Here is a 16,606-nt window from a genome sequence, read left to right as displayed (position 1 = left end):
CCACCTGAGAAGGAGGGGATTGCTGCCTGCCTTCAGGGAGCCCATCCCACAGCAGCCAAAGACAAGGCCCTGAGAAAGCATGTGGGAGTGAGAGAGTGCCTGGGTACACAAACGAGTGCGCCTTTATGTGGGAGAGTGTGTGTCAGAGAGAGAGAGCGCGCGCGCACTCGTGTCAGAGAGAGAGCGCGCACTCGTGTCAGAGAGAGCGCGCATTTGGTAACCGCAACGTCAGTCCCGGGACAGACGGGTCCTTTGGTAACCGCAACGTCAGTCCCGGGACAGACGGGTCCTTTGGTAGCCGCTGGGATCGGTCCCGGGACAGACGGGTCCTTTGGTAACCGCAACGTCAGTCCCGGGACAGACGGGGTCCTTTGGTAGCCGCTGGGATCGTCCCCGGGACAGACGGGTCCTTTGGTAGCCGCTGGGATCGGTCCGGGACAAGACGGGTCCCTTTGTAGCCGCTGGGATCGGTCCCGGGACAGACGGGTCCTTTGGTAGCCGCTGGGATCGGTCCCCGGGACAGACGGGTGCCTTGGTAGCCGCTGGGATCGTCCCGGGACAGACGGGTGCCTTGGTAGCCGCTGGGATCGGTCCCGGGAACAGACTGGTGCCTTGGTAACCGCTGGGTCCAGTCCCGGGGACAGACGGGTGCCTTGGTAACCGCTGGGATCAGTCCCGGGTACAGACGGGGTCCTTTGGTAGCCGCTGGGATCAGTCCCGGGACAGACGGGTCCTTTGGTAGCCGCTGGGATCGGTCCCGGGACAGACGGGGTGCCTTGGTAAGCCGCTGGGATCGGTCCCGGGACAGACGGGTATCCTTTGGTAGCCCGCTGGGATCGGTCCCGGGACAGACGGGGTGCCTTGGTAGCCGCTGGGATCGGTCCCGGGGACAGACGGGTGCTTGGTAGCCGCTGTGGATCGGTCCCGGGACCAGACGGGTGCCTTGGTAGCCGCTGGGATCGGTCCCGGGACAGACGGGTGCCTTGGTAGCCGCTGGGATCGGTCCAGGGACAGACGGGTGCCTTGGTAGCCGCTGGGATCGGTCCCGGGACAGACGGGTGCCTGGTAAGCCGCTGGGATCGGTCCCGGGAACAGACGGGTGCCTTGGTAGCCGCTGGGATCGGTCCCGGGACAGACGGGTGCCTTGGTAGCCGCTGGGATCGGTCCCGGGACAGACGGGTGCCTTGGTAGCCGCTGGGATCGGTCCCGGACAGACGGGTGCCTTGGTAGCCCGCTGGGATCGGGTCCCGGACAGACGGGTGCCTTGGTAGCCGCTGGGATCAGGTCCCGGGACAGACGGGTGCCTTGGTAAGCCGCTGGGATCAGGTCCCGGGACAGACGGGTGCCTTGGTAACCGCTGGGATCAGTCCCGGGACAAGACGGGTCCTTTGGTAGCCGCTGGGATCGGTCCCGGGACAGACGGGTCCTTTGGTAGCCGCTGGGATCGGTCCCGGGACAGACGGGTGCCTTGGTAGCCGCTGGGATCAGTCCCGGGACAGACGGGTGCCTTGGTAGCCGCTGGGATCGGTCCCGGGACAGACGGGTCCTTTGGTAGCCGCTGGGATCGGTCCCGGGACAGACGGGTCCTTTGGTAGCCGCTGGGATCGGTCCCGGGACAGACGGGTGCCTTGGTAACCGCTGGGATCGGTCCCGGGACAGACGGGTGCCTTGGTAACCGCTGGGATCGGTCCCGGGACAGACGGGTGCCTTGGTAACCGCTGGGTCAGTCCCGGGACAGACGGGTGCCTTGGTAACCGCTGGGATCAGTCCCGGGACAGACGGGTCCTTTGGTAGCCGCTGGGATCAGTCCCGGGACAGACGGGTCCTTTGGTAACCGCTGGGTCCGGTCCCGGGACAGACGGGTCCTTTGGTAGCCGCTGGGATCGGTCCCGGGACAGACGGGTGCCTTGGTAGCCGCTGGGATCGGTCCCGGGGACAGACGGGTGCCTTGGTAGCCGCTGGGGATCGGTCCCGGGACAGACGGGTGCCTTGGTAGCCGCTGGGATCGGTCCCGGGACAGACGGGTGCCTTGGTAGCCGCTGGGAACGGCCCCGGGACAGACGGGTGCCTTGGTAGCCGCTGGGATCGGTCCCGGGACAGACGGGTGCCTTGGTAGCCGCTGGGATCGGTCCCGGGACAGACGGGTGCCTTGGTAACCGCTGGGATCGGTCCCGGGACAGACGGGTGCCTTGGTAGCCGCTGGGATCAGTCCCGGGACAGACGGGTCCTTTGGTAGCCGCTGGGATCGGTCCCGGGACAGACGGGTCCTTTGGTAGCCGCTGGGATCGGTCCCGGGACAGACGGGTCCTTTGGTAGCCGCTGGGATCGGTCCCGGGACAGACGGGTCCTTTGGGTAGCCGCTGGGATCGGTCCCCGGGACAGACGGGTGCCTTGGTAACCGCTGGGATCGGTCCCGGGACAGACGGGTGCCTTGGTAACCGCTGGGATCAGTCCCGGGACAGACGGGTCCTTTGGTAGCCGCTGGGATCAGTCCCGGGACAGACGGGTGCCTTGGTAGCCGCTGGGATCGGTCCCGGGACAGACGGGGTCCTTTGGTAGCCGCTGGGATCAGTCCCGGGACAGACGGGTGCCTTGGTAGCCGCTGGGATCGGTCCCGGGACAGACGGGTGCCTTGGTAGCCGCTGGGATCAGTCCCGGGACAGGACGGGTGCCTTGGTAGCCGCTGGGATCGGTCCCGGGACAGACGGGTGCCTTGGTAGCCGCTGGGATCAGTCCCGGGACAGACGGGTCCTTTGGTAGCCGCTGGGATCGGTCCCCGGGACAGACGGGTGCCTTAGTAACCGCTGGGTCAGTCCCGGGACAGACGGGTCCTTTGGTAGCCGCTGGGATCGGTCCCGGGACAGACGGGTCCTTTGGTAGCCGCTGGGATCGGTCCCGGGAGAGACGGGTCCTTGGTAGCCGCTGGGATCGGTCCCGGGACAGACGGGTCCTTTGGTAGCCGCTGGGATCGGTCCCGGGACAGACGGGTGCCTTGGTAGCCGCTGGGATCAGTCCCGGGACAGACGGGTGCCTTGGTAGCCGCTGGGATCGGTCCCGGGACAGACGGGTGCCTTGGTAGCCGCTGGGATCGGTCCCCGGGACAGACGGGTGCCTTGGTAGCCGCTGGGATCAGTCCCGGGACAGACGGGTGCCTTGGTAGCCGCTGGGATCAGTCCCGGGACAGACGGGTGCCTTGGTAGCCGCTGGATCGGTCCCGGGACAGACGGGTGCCTTGGTAGCCGCTGGGATCAGTCCCGGGACAGACGGGTGCCTTGGTAGCCGCTGGGATCAGTCCCGGGACAGACGGGTGCCTTGGTAGCCGCTGGGATCGGTCCCCGGGACAGACGGGTGCCTTGGTAGCCGCTGGGATCGGTCCCGGGACAGACGGGTGCCTTGGTAGCCGCTGGGATCGGTCCCGGGGACAGACGGGTGCCTTGGTAGCCGCTGGGATCAGTCCCGGGACAGACGGGTCCTTTGGTAGCCGCTGGGATCGGTCCCGGGACAGACGGGTGCCTTGGTAGCCGCTGGGATCGGTCCCGGGACAGACGGGTCCTTTGGTAGCCGCTGGGATCAGTCCCGGGACAGACGGGTCCTTTGGTAACCGCTGGGATCGGTCCCGGGACAGACGGGTCCTTTGGTAACCGCTGGGATCGGTCCCGGGACAGACGGGTCCTTTGGTAACCGCTGGGATCAGTCCCGGGACAGACGGGTGCCTTGGTAGCCGCTGGGATCAGTCCCGGGACAGACGGGTGCCTTGGTAGCCGCTGGGATCAGTCCCGGGACAGACGGGTGCCTTGGTAGCCGCTGGGATCAGTCCCGGGACAGACGGGTGCCTTGGTAGCCGCTGGGATCAGTCCCGGGACAGACGGGTCCTTTGGTAACCGCTGGGATCGGTCCCGGGACAGACGGGTCCTTTGGTAACCGCTGGGATCAGTCCCGGGACAGACGGGTCCTTTGGTAACCGCTGGGATCGGTCCCGGGACAGACGGGTCCTTTGGTAGCCGCTGGGATCAGTCCCGGGACAGACGGGTCCTTTGGTAGCCGCTGGGATCAGTCCCGGGACAGACGGGTCCTTTGGTAACCGCTGGGATCGGTCCCGGGACAGACGGGTCCTTTGGTAACCGCTGGGATCAGTCCCGGGACAGACGGGTCCTTTGGTAGCCGCTGGGATCAGTCCCGGGACAGACGGGTCCTTTGGTAACCGCTGGGATCAGTCCCGGGACAGACGGGTGCCTTGGTAGCCGCTGGGATCAGTCCCGGGACAGACGGGTGCCTTGGTAGCCGCTGGGATCGGTCCCGGGACAGACGGGTGCCTTGGTAGCCGCTGGGATCGGTCCCGGGACAGACGGGTGCCTTGGTAGCCGCTGGGATCGGTCCCGGGACAGACGGGTCCTTTGGTAGCCGCTGGGATCGGTCCCGGGACAGACGGGTGCCTTGGTAGCCGCTGGGATCAGTCCCGGGACAGACGGGTCCTTTGGTAGCCGCTGGGATCGGTCCCGGGACAGACGGGTGCCTTGGTAGCCGCTGGGATCGGTCCCGGGACAGACGGGTGCCTTGGTAGCCGCTGGGATCGGTCCCGGGACAGACGGGTCCTTTGGTAGCCGCTGGGATCAGTCCCGGGACAGACGGGTCCTTTGGTAGCTGCTGGGATCGGTCCCGGGACAGACGGGTGCCTTGGTAGCAGTATTGCCACGACTGAGTCGCATCATTTCCACAGCACTAAGCTTGTCTGCACATTCTCCTCCTCTCCCCCTTACCTCACTACATTATATATCAGCTCTGCAGCCAGGCTCAGCACTCTGGGAGTTTTCACTCCAGGAAGAACTGCCAGGAAAAACGACAGAAGTCTTCCGTCTCTCTAATCCGCCCCAAGTTTCAGCGCTTCCAAAGCACATCTAGTCTGCAGCTAATAAGGATGTGCGGATTGCTATCTGCTTATCTTGCCAAGACGCCTCAAGAGCAATCAATAGTAAACAGGTGAATTATTAATCACGCCAAGTAATTACATTTATCACATCCAAATAAACAAGAGTGATATTTTATAGAAGTGCCTTGAAAGGCGAGGCCTCTGAAGGAATGATATTGATCAGGGGAGATGGGTCATGGCTCTGGACTTGCATTAATGCCCGGGAGAAAGGCAGAGTGGAGACGTAGGAAGGGGGGGGGGGGGGGGGGGGGGGGTTTGCAACTTTTCTAGAACCCGCCCTCCTTCTGAGTCCATGACGCACCTGGGAGCAGCGTAACCTGACCCGCACCCTCATTGTGAGCTGCCCAATCTGAGTAACCGAGACGGCTTCGTTTAGGGGACGGGGGGGGGGGCTTGTCGACTGATATCACAGCAAGGGCCAGGTACACGCAGAGCGTCTGCTGTGCCTCCCCCGCACCTCGTTCCTTGCTAGTCCAGTACTAAGGTCGCCCCCTCCACCTCCTCCCTCCCATAGTTTGCCAATGCATTTCACTCCTGCTCGGAGACCTCCTCATTCCTGCCCTCTTCACTGTATCTGAAAGTGCTGGTGTTCTGCTGGGAACAGGGTAAATTGCCTACATATGTGACTTGCAACAGCCTTTAGGTCGCAGTCTCGGGACGTGAGAAATGGCTGCAGTCCCTCACTGCATCCCCTTAAATCTCCACTCCTTTCGTTCCTTCCTTTTTTATGGAGCTGGCTGGTAATTCATCTGCTGGCTGTTGTCAGTATGTTTCATGTCTGAATCCCAGCCTTGACGCCTTATCTATTTTTAATGCTGGGCTGTGAAATAAAAGTAATTTTAAACTACTGAGCTATGTCATCCTGACTGTATTTTCCATTTTTCCCCACTTCTGCTGTCATTATGCAGATCCACCTTGCTTGTCTTTGATGAGATGTTCCTCCATCTGTTATACTTTCAAGCTCAGAGCTCAGGTGGAAAGTGGGTGGAGAACTCTGCTGTGCCGCCTTCATGAGGTGGAAACCGAGCCACGATCCCAGGCTCCAAGCTTCACAGGAAGACGGTCACCTTCCCCTCCACCAGCAGAAGGTCACAGGGATTGGGACTCGCTGGTGCCTCATCAGAACCTGCACCACAGAGAGGGGATCTGCTCTCTCTACTAGACATTGCCCCTGGTCCCACAATCCCTCATCCTGAGCAAGGTCTTTTCCTTCTTCATTGTCCTTACACCTTTCCATCTCTCTCTCATCTGGAAACCTGCATGCCTAGCCACACGCCGCTCCTCTTCTCTGCCGGGCTCTGATCGAGGAACCGCTGCACACAGCCTCCAGTGCATAATGGCATTAGCCTTCCTCTCGCCTCTCTTTCAGTGCAGCCCAAGTGAACCCTTACTCTTGCTATCTTCAGGGTTTGCGAGTGCTCGCAGCGCTGGTCTGCTTGCTGGGCACGAAGCCTCAGATCAGCCGTCCTCTTGCCCGTCTCGGACACCAGGGCAGCCTCTTTACATGCCAGGGCTCTGCTGCCAAAAACTCACAGGTAGAAGGGTTAGAAGAATCGAATAAACAACAGACAAAAAGGATGCATTTTCATTAAAAAAGTTTCAATAAAGCAGAGTTGCTTATCTACAACAGGTGTTCTCCGAGGACAGCGGGATGTCAGTCCTCACAGACGGACGGATACCATCGGATGGAGCCCGGCACGGACGTTGGACCTCAAAGTTTCTGGCCCTACTGGGCACACGCAGCGTGGCAACCCACCACACATCCATGTGGGGGACCCCTTCACGTCATGACTTAGCTTCGACCTGGAGAAGCCTCGTGAGGACTGACATCCTGCTGTCCTCCGACGTCGTCTGTTACAGGTAAGTAACTCTGCTTTCTCCGAGGGCAAGCAGGATGGCAGCCCTCAGACATGGGGACTCCCCAGACACAGACTGCCCCGGATGAAAAAAATGGGGAAAAAACAAGAAACAGCGACAATGGGCAGAAACTGGTTTTGATGGCAATGGATACCCCGGGACTGACCCTGCGGTTACCAGGGCACCCGGATATCCCAGGAAGAAGCCTCGTTAACCAAGTCACCCCCTCCCCATTAGTTTTGATGGCAAAGGGCCATTTTAGCATTTTCTCTCTCTTTTTTTTTTTTTTTTTTAAATGGGCAGACTGGAACCAAAATCACAGGCCTTGGGGGTTGGAGGGAGGGTGGAGGCTCCAGGACAGACTGACCAAACCTCTTGTCATGTAGGGAGTTCCTGTCCAAACAACATGATGTGAAGGTGTGGAGAACGCCACGTCGCAGCCTTCGTGGTGGCCAATCTTAGGTGGGCTACCATGCCACCTTGGCTCCGACACTATGAGCCTTGATATGACCCACCTGGGCATAACAGAAGGAAATACAAGCTGCTGTGCAATTAGAAAGCATGCACTGGGCAACTGCAACTCCAGATTTCTTGATGTCACATGAAACAAAAGGCTGGGTGGCCTTTCTAAGGGCGTCAGATAGAAGACCGAGGCTCTCCCGTGTGGTGCGCATTCACCTTCGTGGGAAAGAACGCTAGCAGGATGATTGACCGCTTAAGGGGGAGTCCAACACCAGACAGGAATTTCGGATGTGTAAGCAGGACCACCCCCTGCTGTGAAAAAAAAACTTGGTGTAAGGTGCATAAGTCACACTGACTCTGCACGCCGAAGTTAGTGCCACCAAAAACGTGACCTTTCAGGTACTTCAGCTCACAGGAAGCCTATAGGAGTAAAGCTGGGTCAGTATCACGTTGAGGTCCCATGACAGTGGGAAGCAAGCCCCAAGTGAGATGGGTAACTAAAGGCAGTACAGAGATTGGTTTGCCTTCTGCACTACAGGGAGCCCTAATGTGAGACCTGACTCAGAAAGATGAGGAAAGCATTTCAGCAGTTTTAAACCCCAGGACTTCTTGTGCCGAGCTTCCTGAAGCCAGAAGAATACAAGAGACATCCTCAGGAAGATTCAGGGATTGCAGAGCTACACTCTCAACCTCCAGGCAGTGAGGGCCAGGAACCCAATGCTGGGACGACAGAACTGCCTCCTTGTCTTGAGTGAAAAGAGCTGGGGATTTCCCCAGCCTGGTTGGATTCCTAATGGACAAGGCTGCAGAACTGGAACCCAAATCAGTGTCAGCGAATAGGGAGCTGCTCTCTTCTAGAGATGTGAATCGGAACTGAAATCCGAACAGATTCTGGTTCCGATTCACATCTCTAGTCTCTTCAGAGTTTCAATAAGGCCTTTGCCACTGGAGGTATTGGAGAATAAACCCCCAACTGAGGGTGGGAGAGCTTGTCTTTCATCTTTCACCTCAGGAGCTGCCCTCTACATTTCAGTCTTCCTATCTAGCCTGATCAGGCCTTAGTCTACATCAAGGGATGCTCTCCTACCTGCTGCGAGAGACAGGGAATACTGGCAGGCTGAGGTAAGCACAGATGCCTATAAAGCATATTAGTGAATTGTTAGTCTCTGTCTCCATCTGCTGGTCGGTGGGCATAACCCGTTTGTCTGACTTGATGAGAAGGAATTTATGGCTCCATCAATAATGGCAAGCTGCCCAGCAACCCTACACCATGCTTGACAATTGGGATGAGGTTCTTATTTTGGAAGGTAGTGTTTAGTTTCACCAGACAAAACATTTATTATTGTGACTGAAAAGATAAAAGTTTGTGGGTCATCCAGATGCTCTCTGGTGAAGCCGAGGTGAGCAGCAGTGGTTTCTCTTAGATATACTCTCACACACACCATTCCCATTCATTTTTCTCTGGATGGTGGATGGTGTGGTGCAATGAATCCTCACATCAGCTGTAGCGAGAGGCCTGCAGATGTAAGTCCAGGATTTTTTGTGACTTTTGTGAATGGTTTTCCAGTTTGTTTTTGGGGCGACCTTGGCTGAACAATCCTTCCTGGGTAGAATGACTGTAGTCTTCAGCTTTTCCATTTGTAGACTGACAGTGGATGAATGAATGCCCAAAAATTTAGAAATGGTCTGTAACCAGACAGATAACTACATTTTTTTTGTAGTTCCTCTGAAATTACTATTGATCATGGCAAGATGAATTCCCGCTAACTTTTATGGTGAAGATCAAACTCAAAACCTTTTGGCCATTTATATAAAACAGGATACCTAAACTCAGTTGTGCAGATTTACTCGCTACTCAATTATTGAAGCATCCGATTCTAATTAGCCAATTAACTGTGCTAAGGAAACTGGGGTTTACTTACTCTGCACCTGCGCAGAGTGGGCGGTCTTTTTCTGAACGAGTCTTATAGTTCCTATTCTGAACATTATGTTGTCTCCAGAAGCACTGAATTGTTTAATTTACAGCCTTCTGTTCCAATTAAACAAGAGTACCGTGGTGAGATCCTGTAATTCTTATTCTACTTGGGGTTCATAAACTCTCTGGGCACTATGAACAGAAATTGGTGCATAGTTTTACGTTACTTAATGTTGAGTATCGTGTGGGTTATAATTATTATTAAAGTAAAGTTCACCATTCAGTTTGGTCTCCTTTTCCTCTCTCTCTATAGCCCATCTTCCTCCTTCCTCCCCCCGTTGCCCTCCCACACTCGTCCTATGGGCAGCAGGCAGCTCTAGTGTTCCCTATCCCACAGCTGACACCACACGGCCCTGCTCTTAGGGCTGCCATCCCCGGGATGTGCTTTCTACCTCCTCCCCCCACCCAAACAGAATCAGAGTCTGCATAGTAACTCTTCCTCTTGGAGGTTTAGAAAGAAATTATCCTTTATACAGTTCAGCCCTGCCAATTACTAGCACTCACGTGCTCGGGTCAGTTTGTGGTAATTATCACAGCCGCGGAGGGTGCACGCACACTGTGGCCACAGAGCAAGGGAAGCCCGTCCCTCGTACTCCCCTTCCTCCCAGGATGCACTCCATAACCTCGCTACCAAGTCACCCCCCTCCCCATCAGTGAAAACCGACTGCTGAGAGAAGGAAGGCAATGAACTTAACTGCAGGGAAATTAAAAGCAGTAAACAGGAACTGGCACTATCAGTGAGGTTATGTAAGTTATTTCCCCTGCACTTGCAAGATCTGATTAACAAGGATAGGCTGAGCCGCCTGACGAGGGCGCATGGAGTTTCTACTTCCCTGCCAAGGAAAACGGCCTGCCCAAGAGTGCAGGCTATAAACCCCAAAAATAACCCTGAACCATAAAACACTACTTATGAAAACAAACAAACCCAAAAAGTGAGAATAATGAACCTGATTTATAGAGCACGAGTGACCTGGCCCTGTCTTCTTGCCCCATCCCTCCCTATGAGGGGCATTACTACCCGGATTCGCCCTCCTTTTGATAAGGCTGGATCCTGGTCCCCAAGGCACTTGTAGAACCCTGCACCGTGCATCTGCAACCGGATTCCCCTAGCGGCAATGCTCTTCAGGCTTCAAACCCGACTGCTGGCTGAGCTCACCCGATATTCTGCCCTCCAGCTTTTGTACAGGGCTGGAGCTTTTCTAAACTCCAAAGAAAAAGACAGCAAGGTGGACAAACCTGTCTGTCTACCATTGCATCCTGTCCGAGACTTGTGGGGTTAAGCCTGCTTCTGACGACGGGCCGAGCTCAGATACGCAGGAGGCAACCAACCCTTGCTAACTGAGCCTCTGCAAAGGCTGTGGAAGAAACCACGCAGGTACTGCCATTTACACCTGCGGTGCCAGCCACTAGCGGGGATGACCGAGGCCTTCTGGGCTATTCTAGAAAATCCCACTACGCCCATACCCACTGCCCCTTCAGCATTTTGATGACAACATGGGCCACCGTGTATTTGGCATTTCCTGATGTTCCCTGAATATTTCAACAAGGACTTCAGAAAAGCAGGCCGAGCGCTAAGCCTGCTCATCAGCAATGACTTAAACTGGGCAGCTCTGTTGTTGGGAGCAAAGCGGCCCCCGTGCGTAGACAAAACAATGTTTCTCCCAGAGACCTGTACCGGCTGCCTGTAGCTGAAAAGGCGCTTCAGACGTGGAGACAACGGACGGGTTTGGAAAATGGGAGACAGGGAAGTGGAGCTCTCCAGAATTCAGGAATAAACGGAGAGAAGCTCGCAAGCCAGATGACATGGTTTTACCGATCCAGAAGGTGACACATGGGCCAAACTCAGGCAATTCCGAGAGGAGATCCACGGCGTCCTGCTCACCCACAAATAATACACCAAACGCAACATGTACCAGGGCTACGTTTTCCGAGAGGGCAGCTCTTTACAAGGAAGGAAGGCCCGGCCGCTACACAAACACACTGCGCCAGAGAGAACGGGGGGCCTAGCCACTATAGGCCGGGGTCTGGGACCCCATGTTCCAGGCTGGGCTCAACCTGGGGGAGCAAGGGAGAGCCGATAGCACAGACTCAGGACCAGGCATCACCGGAGTCCAATGAAAAGGAACTGACTCTGCCAGACTGTGGGTCCCCTGGCAACATGCAGAAGACCCGTTCTCCTCGAAGGCCAGCCGGACTGAATTCTGCAGCAGGACCTGTCTGTGCTTAAAGACGTTTTTAAATGGGACGCTGGTAGGGTGGTAATGCTGTTTCTTTTTCATACTTAAAGACCCTGCCTTCTGCAGGTAACCGTGGACAGTGCTGATGAAATTGAGCCAGGGGTCATCAGGGCAGCTGGGTGTCTCCTGTGGGGGATGGGAGGATGTAAGGAGGGGGAAAAAGTTGTGGCAGGCTCTGAACCTGCGGCCTGATTGGTCCAGGGCAATGGCGTCTCTAGACAGAGGTATTTTCTGGGGGTATTAGAGGGGCAAGCTAGGAATGGAGGGTGGCACCCCAGCGTGACATTCCCATACATCACCCCCACAGCACAGTCCCTTGCCTCTAAATTGCCTGCAAAAGAAATTACAAGAAAAAGTCCCAAGGGCCTTCTGTGTAATAAAGAAACCCCTGGCCAGTTTCAACCACCTGGTAAATGTACCATTAAATGATTTGATGGCCTCAGTCAACCGAGTCTTCTATATTAGAGCGAAGTGTGGACAGAAATGCAATACAAACCCTGCACCTCCGCTTCTCTAATACACACAGACAGCATCCGCAGAAATTTCCCACAACGATGGGTGCAAAGCAGAACTTACAACTCACCAAACATAAAAACATATATTCAAATTCTGGGGTCACCTTAGTTAAAGCAACACAACTTGCCTCCACCGCAAAAGAACACTCAAAGGCTACAGCAAACTTTCCATACCATAACAGCAGTAATGCTCATGACTCAAACAGCAACAACCCTATCTATGAAAAGACAACACAACAATTTTGCACCAGGCCCTAGAACACCAATACACCTCCTTACTGGGGAAAAAAATAAATAAAAAAAAAATGATCACCCTGGACAGCTATAAATCTCTACACAAACTACATGCTAGCAAAATCCCTCACCCAGGCAGAATACAGACCCACTCTAACCTAACAGAGAATAAGGAAACATGCAGACAAAAACTGAAATGGAAACCTTGAAAAGCCAGACCCTGCATGCAGAGGAAGAGAAACGCACTTCCCCCTAGGCTGAGCAAAATACAAAGATATAAGAAATGCACATTCCCAAACACTGAAAACTGAAAATAAAATGCTCTTTTTTGCCCCTGCCGTTGGGAATTTTGAGATCCATAATGCGTAACCAGCGAGCAGGAAAATTACCCAGGATACAAGTACCTGGAAAGCTTTACAAAGAAATTCAGGAGCAGACAAGTGCTCCGCTGAGTATTTGAGGAGCTTTAGAACTGGCACTTTTTCAACCAGACTTACCTGGCTAACTTTGTCCGGGGAGTGTGTGGACCGTGGGACATCCCCAGTACTGCCTCTTCTTATCCTGGAAATGATGTGCAGGAAACAAGGTGCCTGGCCAACATTTAGCCAGAGTGTGGCAGAAAATGTTGAAATCATGGACTTGTCGAGTTAACTCAAAAGGTTAGCTGGACAAACCCTTTGGATATGGACCTAATTGGGGTGGGCCTTTTCTCTTTTTCATTTTCCTCTTATTGGTCTTCTTCTAAGTCTTTTTCCAGGGTCCCCTTTCCATTTTCTATTTCTCTCTTCTCCTCCCTTCCTCATGTTGATCTTTTCCTTTCATATTTTATCAGTTTTCTCTTCTCTGATTCTCTGTCCACTCATAGTGAGATTTCAACTTTCCTTTGCCCCATTTTTCAGTCCTCAAATCTGTCTTTTCACCACTCACATACTGGTTTTCCATCTCCTACTCTCACCCCCCTTTTCCCCTCTCTCTCCAAACCTTTTTATTCCCCTCTTTCATCCACTCCCTAGCCCAGGGGTGTCCAATGCTGGTTCTCAAGCGCCACAAACAGGTCTGGTTTTCAAGATATCTACAAAGAATTGGTATGGGATAGATATGCATGCACCGCTTCCATTATATGCAAATATCTCATGCATATTCATTGTGTATATTCTGAAAAGTTTTTGCAAGGTACAATCATAATGTGGGATAAACTCCGACAGTGATCGGTCAGAGAAAAACCCACTATTTTATTCAGGGCCCCAGCTTTTTCATGCTTAGTGCTCCCTTATCTGTGTGCCGCATCTATTTTCAAATTATAAAAAATGTTTAACTTTTCCCTTATTTTTCCAGTATTTTGGGGATTTTTTTAGTGACATGGGAATAATGGGGAGATGGTAGAGACTGCAGCAGCAGCGTTTGGAAGGATTTGTAGAAGGCACACAGATGTCAAGAAGACCAACAAGCAGTCAGGTGTAAAGAATACGATGGCACCGAGATGCTGGCAGGAGAGGAATGGATTTTGTAGGTATTATGAAGAGGGAAATGGAGGGAAGACTCAGGCTGTTAGCAGCGAGGGATGATGAGAGGGGACAGGAATCTCTTCATTTATTGGAAGGTGAGGAGCGAGGTCTTGTTGCACTGAAGCTGAGTAAGAGCCACTGCATCCAGGAAGAGAGCTGGGGGTGGAAGAGAGACAGACAGCAGAAAAGGTGGAAAAGCAGTGGTAAGAGCCAGCAATGACGACTGCTTCTAGCCATGGGCAGGGATGGGACCTGCAAGCTGGGGTTTTGTTTAGCCCTTCTCATGTGTCTTTCATCAGGAAGTCATCATGGATGGCCTCTCCTTTTACGCTCTTCCATCAAGCTATCATGCGCAGCTTCTCGACTTTTTCATCTCTATCAAGCTCTCATCAGGGAAACATCAAGCACAGCATCCCGCGTTACTTCTCCCCCCCCTCATCAAGCTTGACATTACTGTAACACTAATCAAAACTTGTGGCCCTACGTCCCTGAGGAGCCATCGCTGCGCTGGCACTTTCTTGTACTGAGCTGTTTTAAAGAGCCAAACCAAGCAGGAAGTGAGGGGAGAGAGGAGAGGGCGAGGACCGGTAAAGCTCTGAGACGTACCCTCTGGCTGCGCAACGTGACTCCTGCCGATTTGAAGTCAGGAAACTTGATGCCTGCGGTCTCAGGAACAGCCTGCAAGAAAGGGGAACAGGAGGGGATGAGAGAAGGGAAAGGCACTGAGCACGCACACAGCGCTCCAGATCCTGCGCAGAGTCCAGGGGCTTTCTAGTACCTTGCAAATTATTTCATCTGCTTGGGTTTGGACTTGCTCGGCCCGGCCTCAGCGTTGGTCTCCCCAGGCATAAGATGAAGACTAGAGTAGGAGTCAGACATCAAAGTGCTACGAGGGACCATCAAAAGCAATTAGGAGCCCAAGGGCAGAGTGAACTTTATAATAAAACTAAACTATCAAGTGTAGGAGAGCAGCCTGGGGCGCAGTGTGACAAGTGGAGGGACTGCCACTCATGCACGCCTTCTGCATGCTGAGGATAGCATCAAACGTCACGAGGACCTTTACACATGGGAAAAGAGGGGACCCTGACGCCCCCCTTACCATGCACTAGAGTTGGGAAAGCTTTCAGCAGAAGGAAAACAAAAAAACAAACATTGTTGGCTAAGCAAAAGCTTTTCCAGCTGTGAATCACAAGTACCCCATCACGGATTTGCAGCTTAGAAGATCATAACCAGAGGTTCATTCTCCTTGTCCCTCTGTAACAGACGCCTGGTATCTGCCATGAGGACAATGGGTGGGGGAAAGGAATGAGATTTGGTGATCAGACTTTGGGTATCTGCAGGCGTCACCTTCTCAGATTTTACCCTGCGCGTGTGTCAGGTTCCAGACCTCTCGCACATTCATATGCAAACATGGGGTTATACGGTGCATCCATGTGCATCTCATTTTGGGTTTTACCCTGCGCGTGTGTCAGGTTCCGGACCTCTCGCACATTCACAATCAAACATTGGGTTATACGGGGCATCTCATTCTGGGTTTTACCCTGCGTGTGTGTCAGGTTCCGGACCTCTCGCACATTCACATGCAAACATGGGGTTATACGGTGCATCCATGTGCATCTCATTCTGGGTTTTACCCTGCGTGTGTGTCAGGTTCCAGACCTCTCGCACATTCATATACAAACATTGGGTTATACGGTGCATCCATGTGCATCTCATTCTGGGTTTTACCCTGCGCGTGTGTCAGGTTCCAGACCTCTCGCACATTCACATACAAACATTGGGTTATACGGGGCATCCATGTGCATCTCATTCTGGGTTTTACCCTGCGCGTGTGTCAGGTTCCAGACCTCTCGCACATTCACATACAAACATTGGGTTATACGGTGCATCCATGTGCATCTCATTCTGGGTTTTACCCTGCGTGTGTGTCAGGTTCCAGACCTCTCGCACATTCACATACAAACATGGGGTTATACGGTGCATCCATGTGCATCTCATTCTGGGTTTTACCCTGCGTGTGTGTCAGGTTCCAGACCTCTCGCACATTCATATACAAACATTGGGTTATACGGTGCATCCATGTGCATCTCATTCTGGGTTTTACCCTGCGCGTGTGTCAGGTTCCAGACCTCTCGCACATTCACATACAAACATTGGGTTATACGGGGCATCCATGTGCATCTCATTCTGGGTTTTACCCTGCGCGTGTGTCAGGTTCCAGACCTCTCGCACATTCACATACAAACATTGGGTTATACGGTGCATCCATGTGCATCTCATTCTGGGTTTTACCCTGCGTGTGTGTCAGGTTCCAGACCTCTCGCACATTCACATACAAACATGGGTTATACGGTGCATCCATGTGCATCTCATTCTGGGTTTTACCCTGCGCGTGTGTCAGGTTCCAGACCTCTCGCACATTCACATGCAAACATGGGGTTATACGGTGCATCCATGTGCATCTCATTCTGGGTTTTACCCTGCGCGTGTGTCAGGTTCCAGACCTCTCGCACATTCACATACAAACATTGGGTTATACGGGGCATCCATGTGCATCTCATTCTGGGTTTTCCCGACATGTGTCAGGCACCGGGCCTCCCATGTAGCGCTGGGCCTCCTGTGTTTCTGCACTAGGTCTTGTCTTGTGAGGAACGAGAATCAGATGCAAGGAAGCATCCTTACCGGTTTCTCTGTCTCCTTTTTCTGTGGGAGTTTCTTCTTGGTGGCTTTGCGTTCAGCCCGCCTCATCTCAGTGGTGGTGTCGGCGGCGGTGATGAGTTTCTGCAGGTCTTGGGCTTTCTTCTCTCGCTCTTTCTTTCTGCTCTCAATTTTCCGCAGCTCTTGGATTAGATACTCCTCTTCTGACACCTGCAGGTGAGAGGAGGAATGGCGGC

The 16,606-nt window shown here is 54.0% G+C and overlaps 1 pseudogene; it reads right to left on the bottom strand.

Moving 5' to 3' along the window:
- Window positions 1–16,606, bottom strand: part of LOC115099942 — a 60,331-nt pseudogene that overhangs the window by 21,766 nt on the left and 21,959 nt on the right.

Source organism: Rhinatrema bivittatum, chromosome 10 (assembly GCF_901001135.1).
Source record: "Rhinatrema bivittatum chromosome 10, aRhiBiv1.1, whole genome shotgun sequence".
Classification (NCBI taxonomy): domain Eukaryota; kingdom Metazoa; phylum Chordata; class Amphibia; order Gymnophiona; family Rhinatrematidae; genus Rhinatrema; species Rhinatrema bivittatum.
The sequence above is the reverse complement of the archived record's forward strand: the minus strand, read 5'-3'. Positions and strand labels throughout refer to the sequence as shown.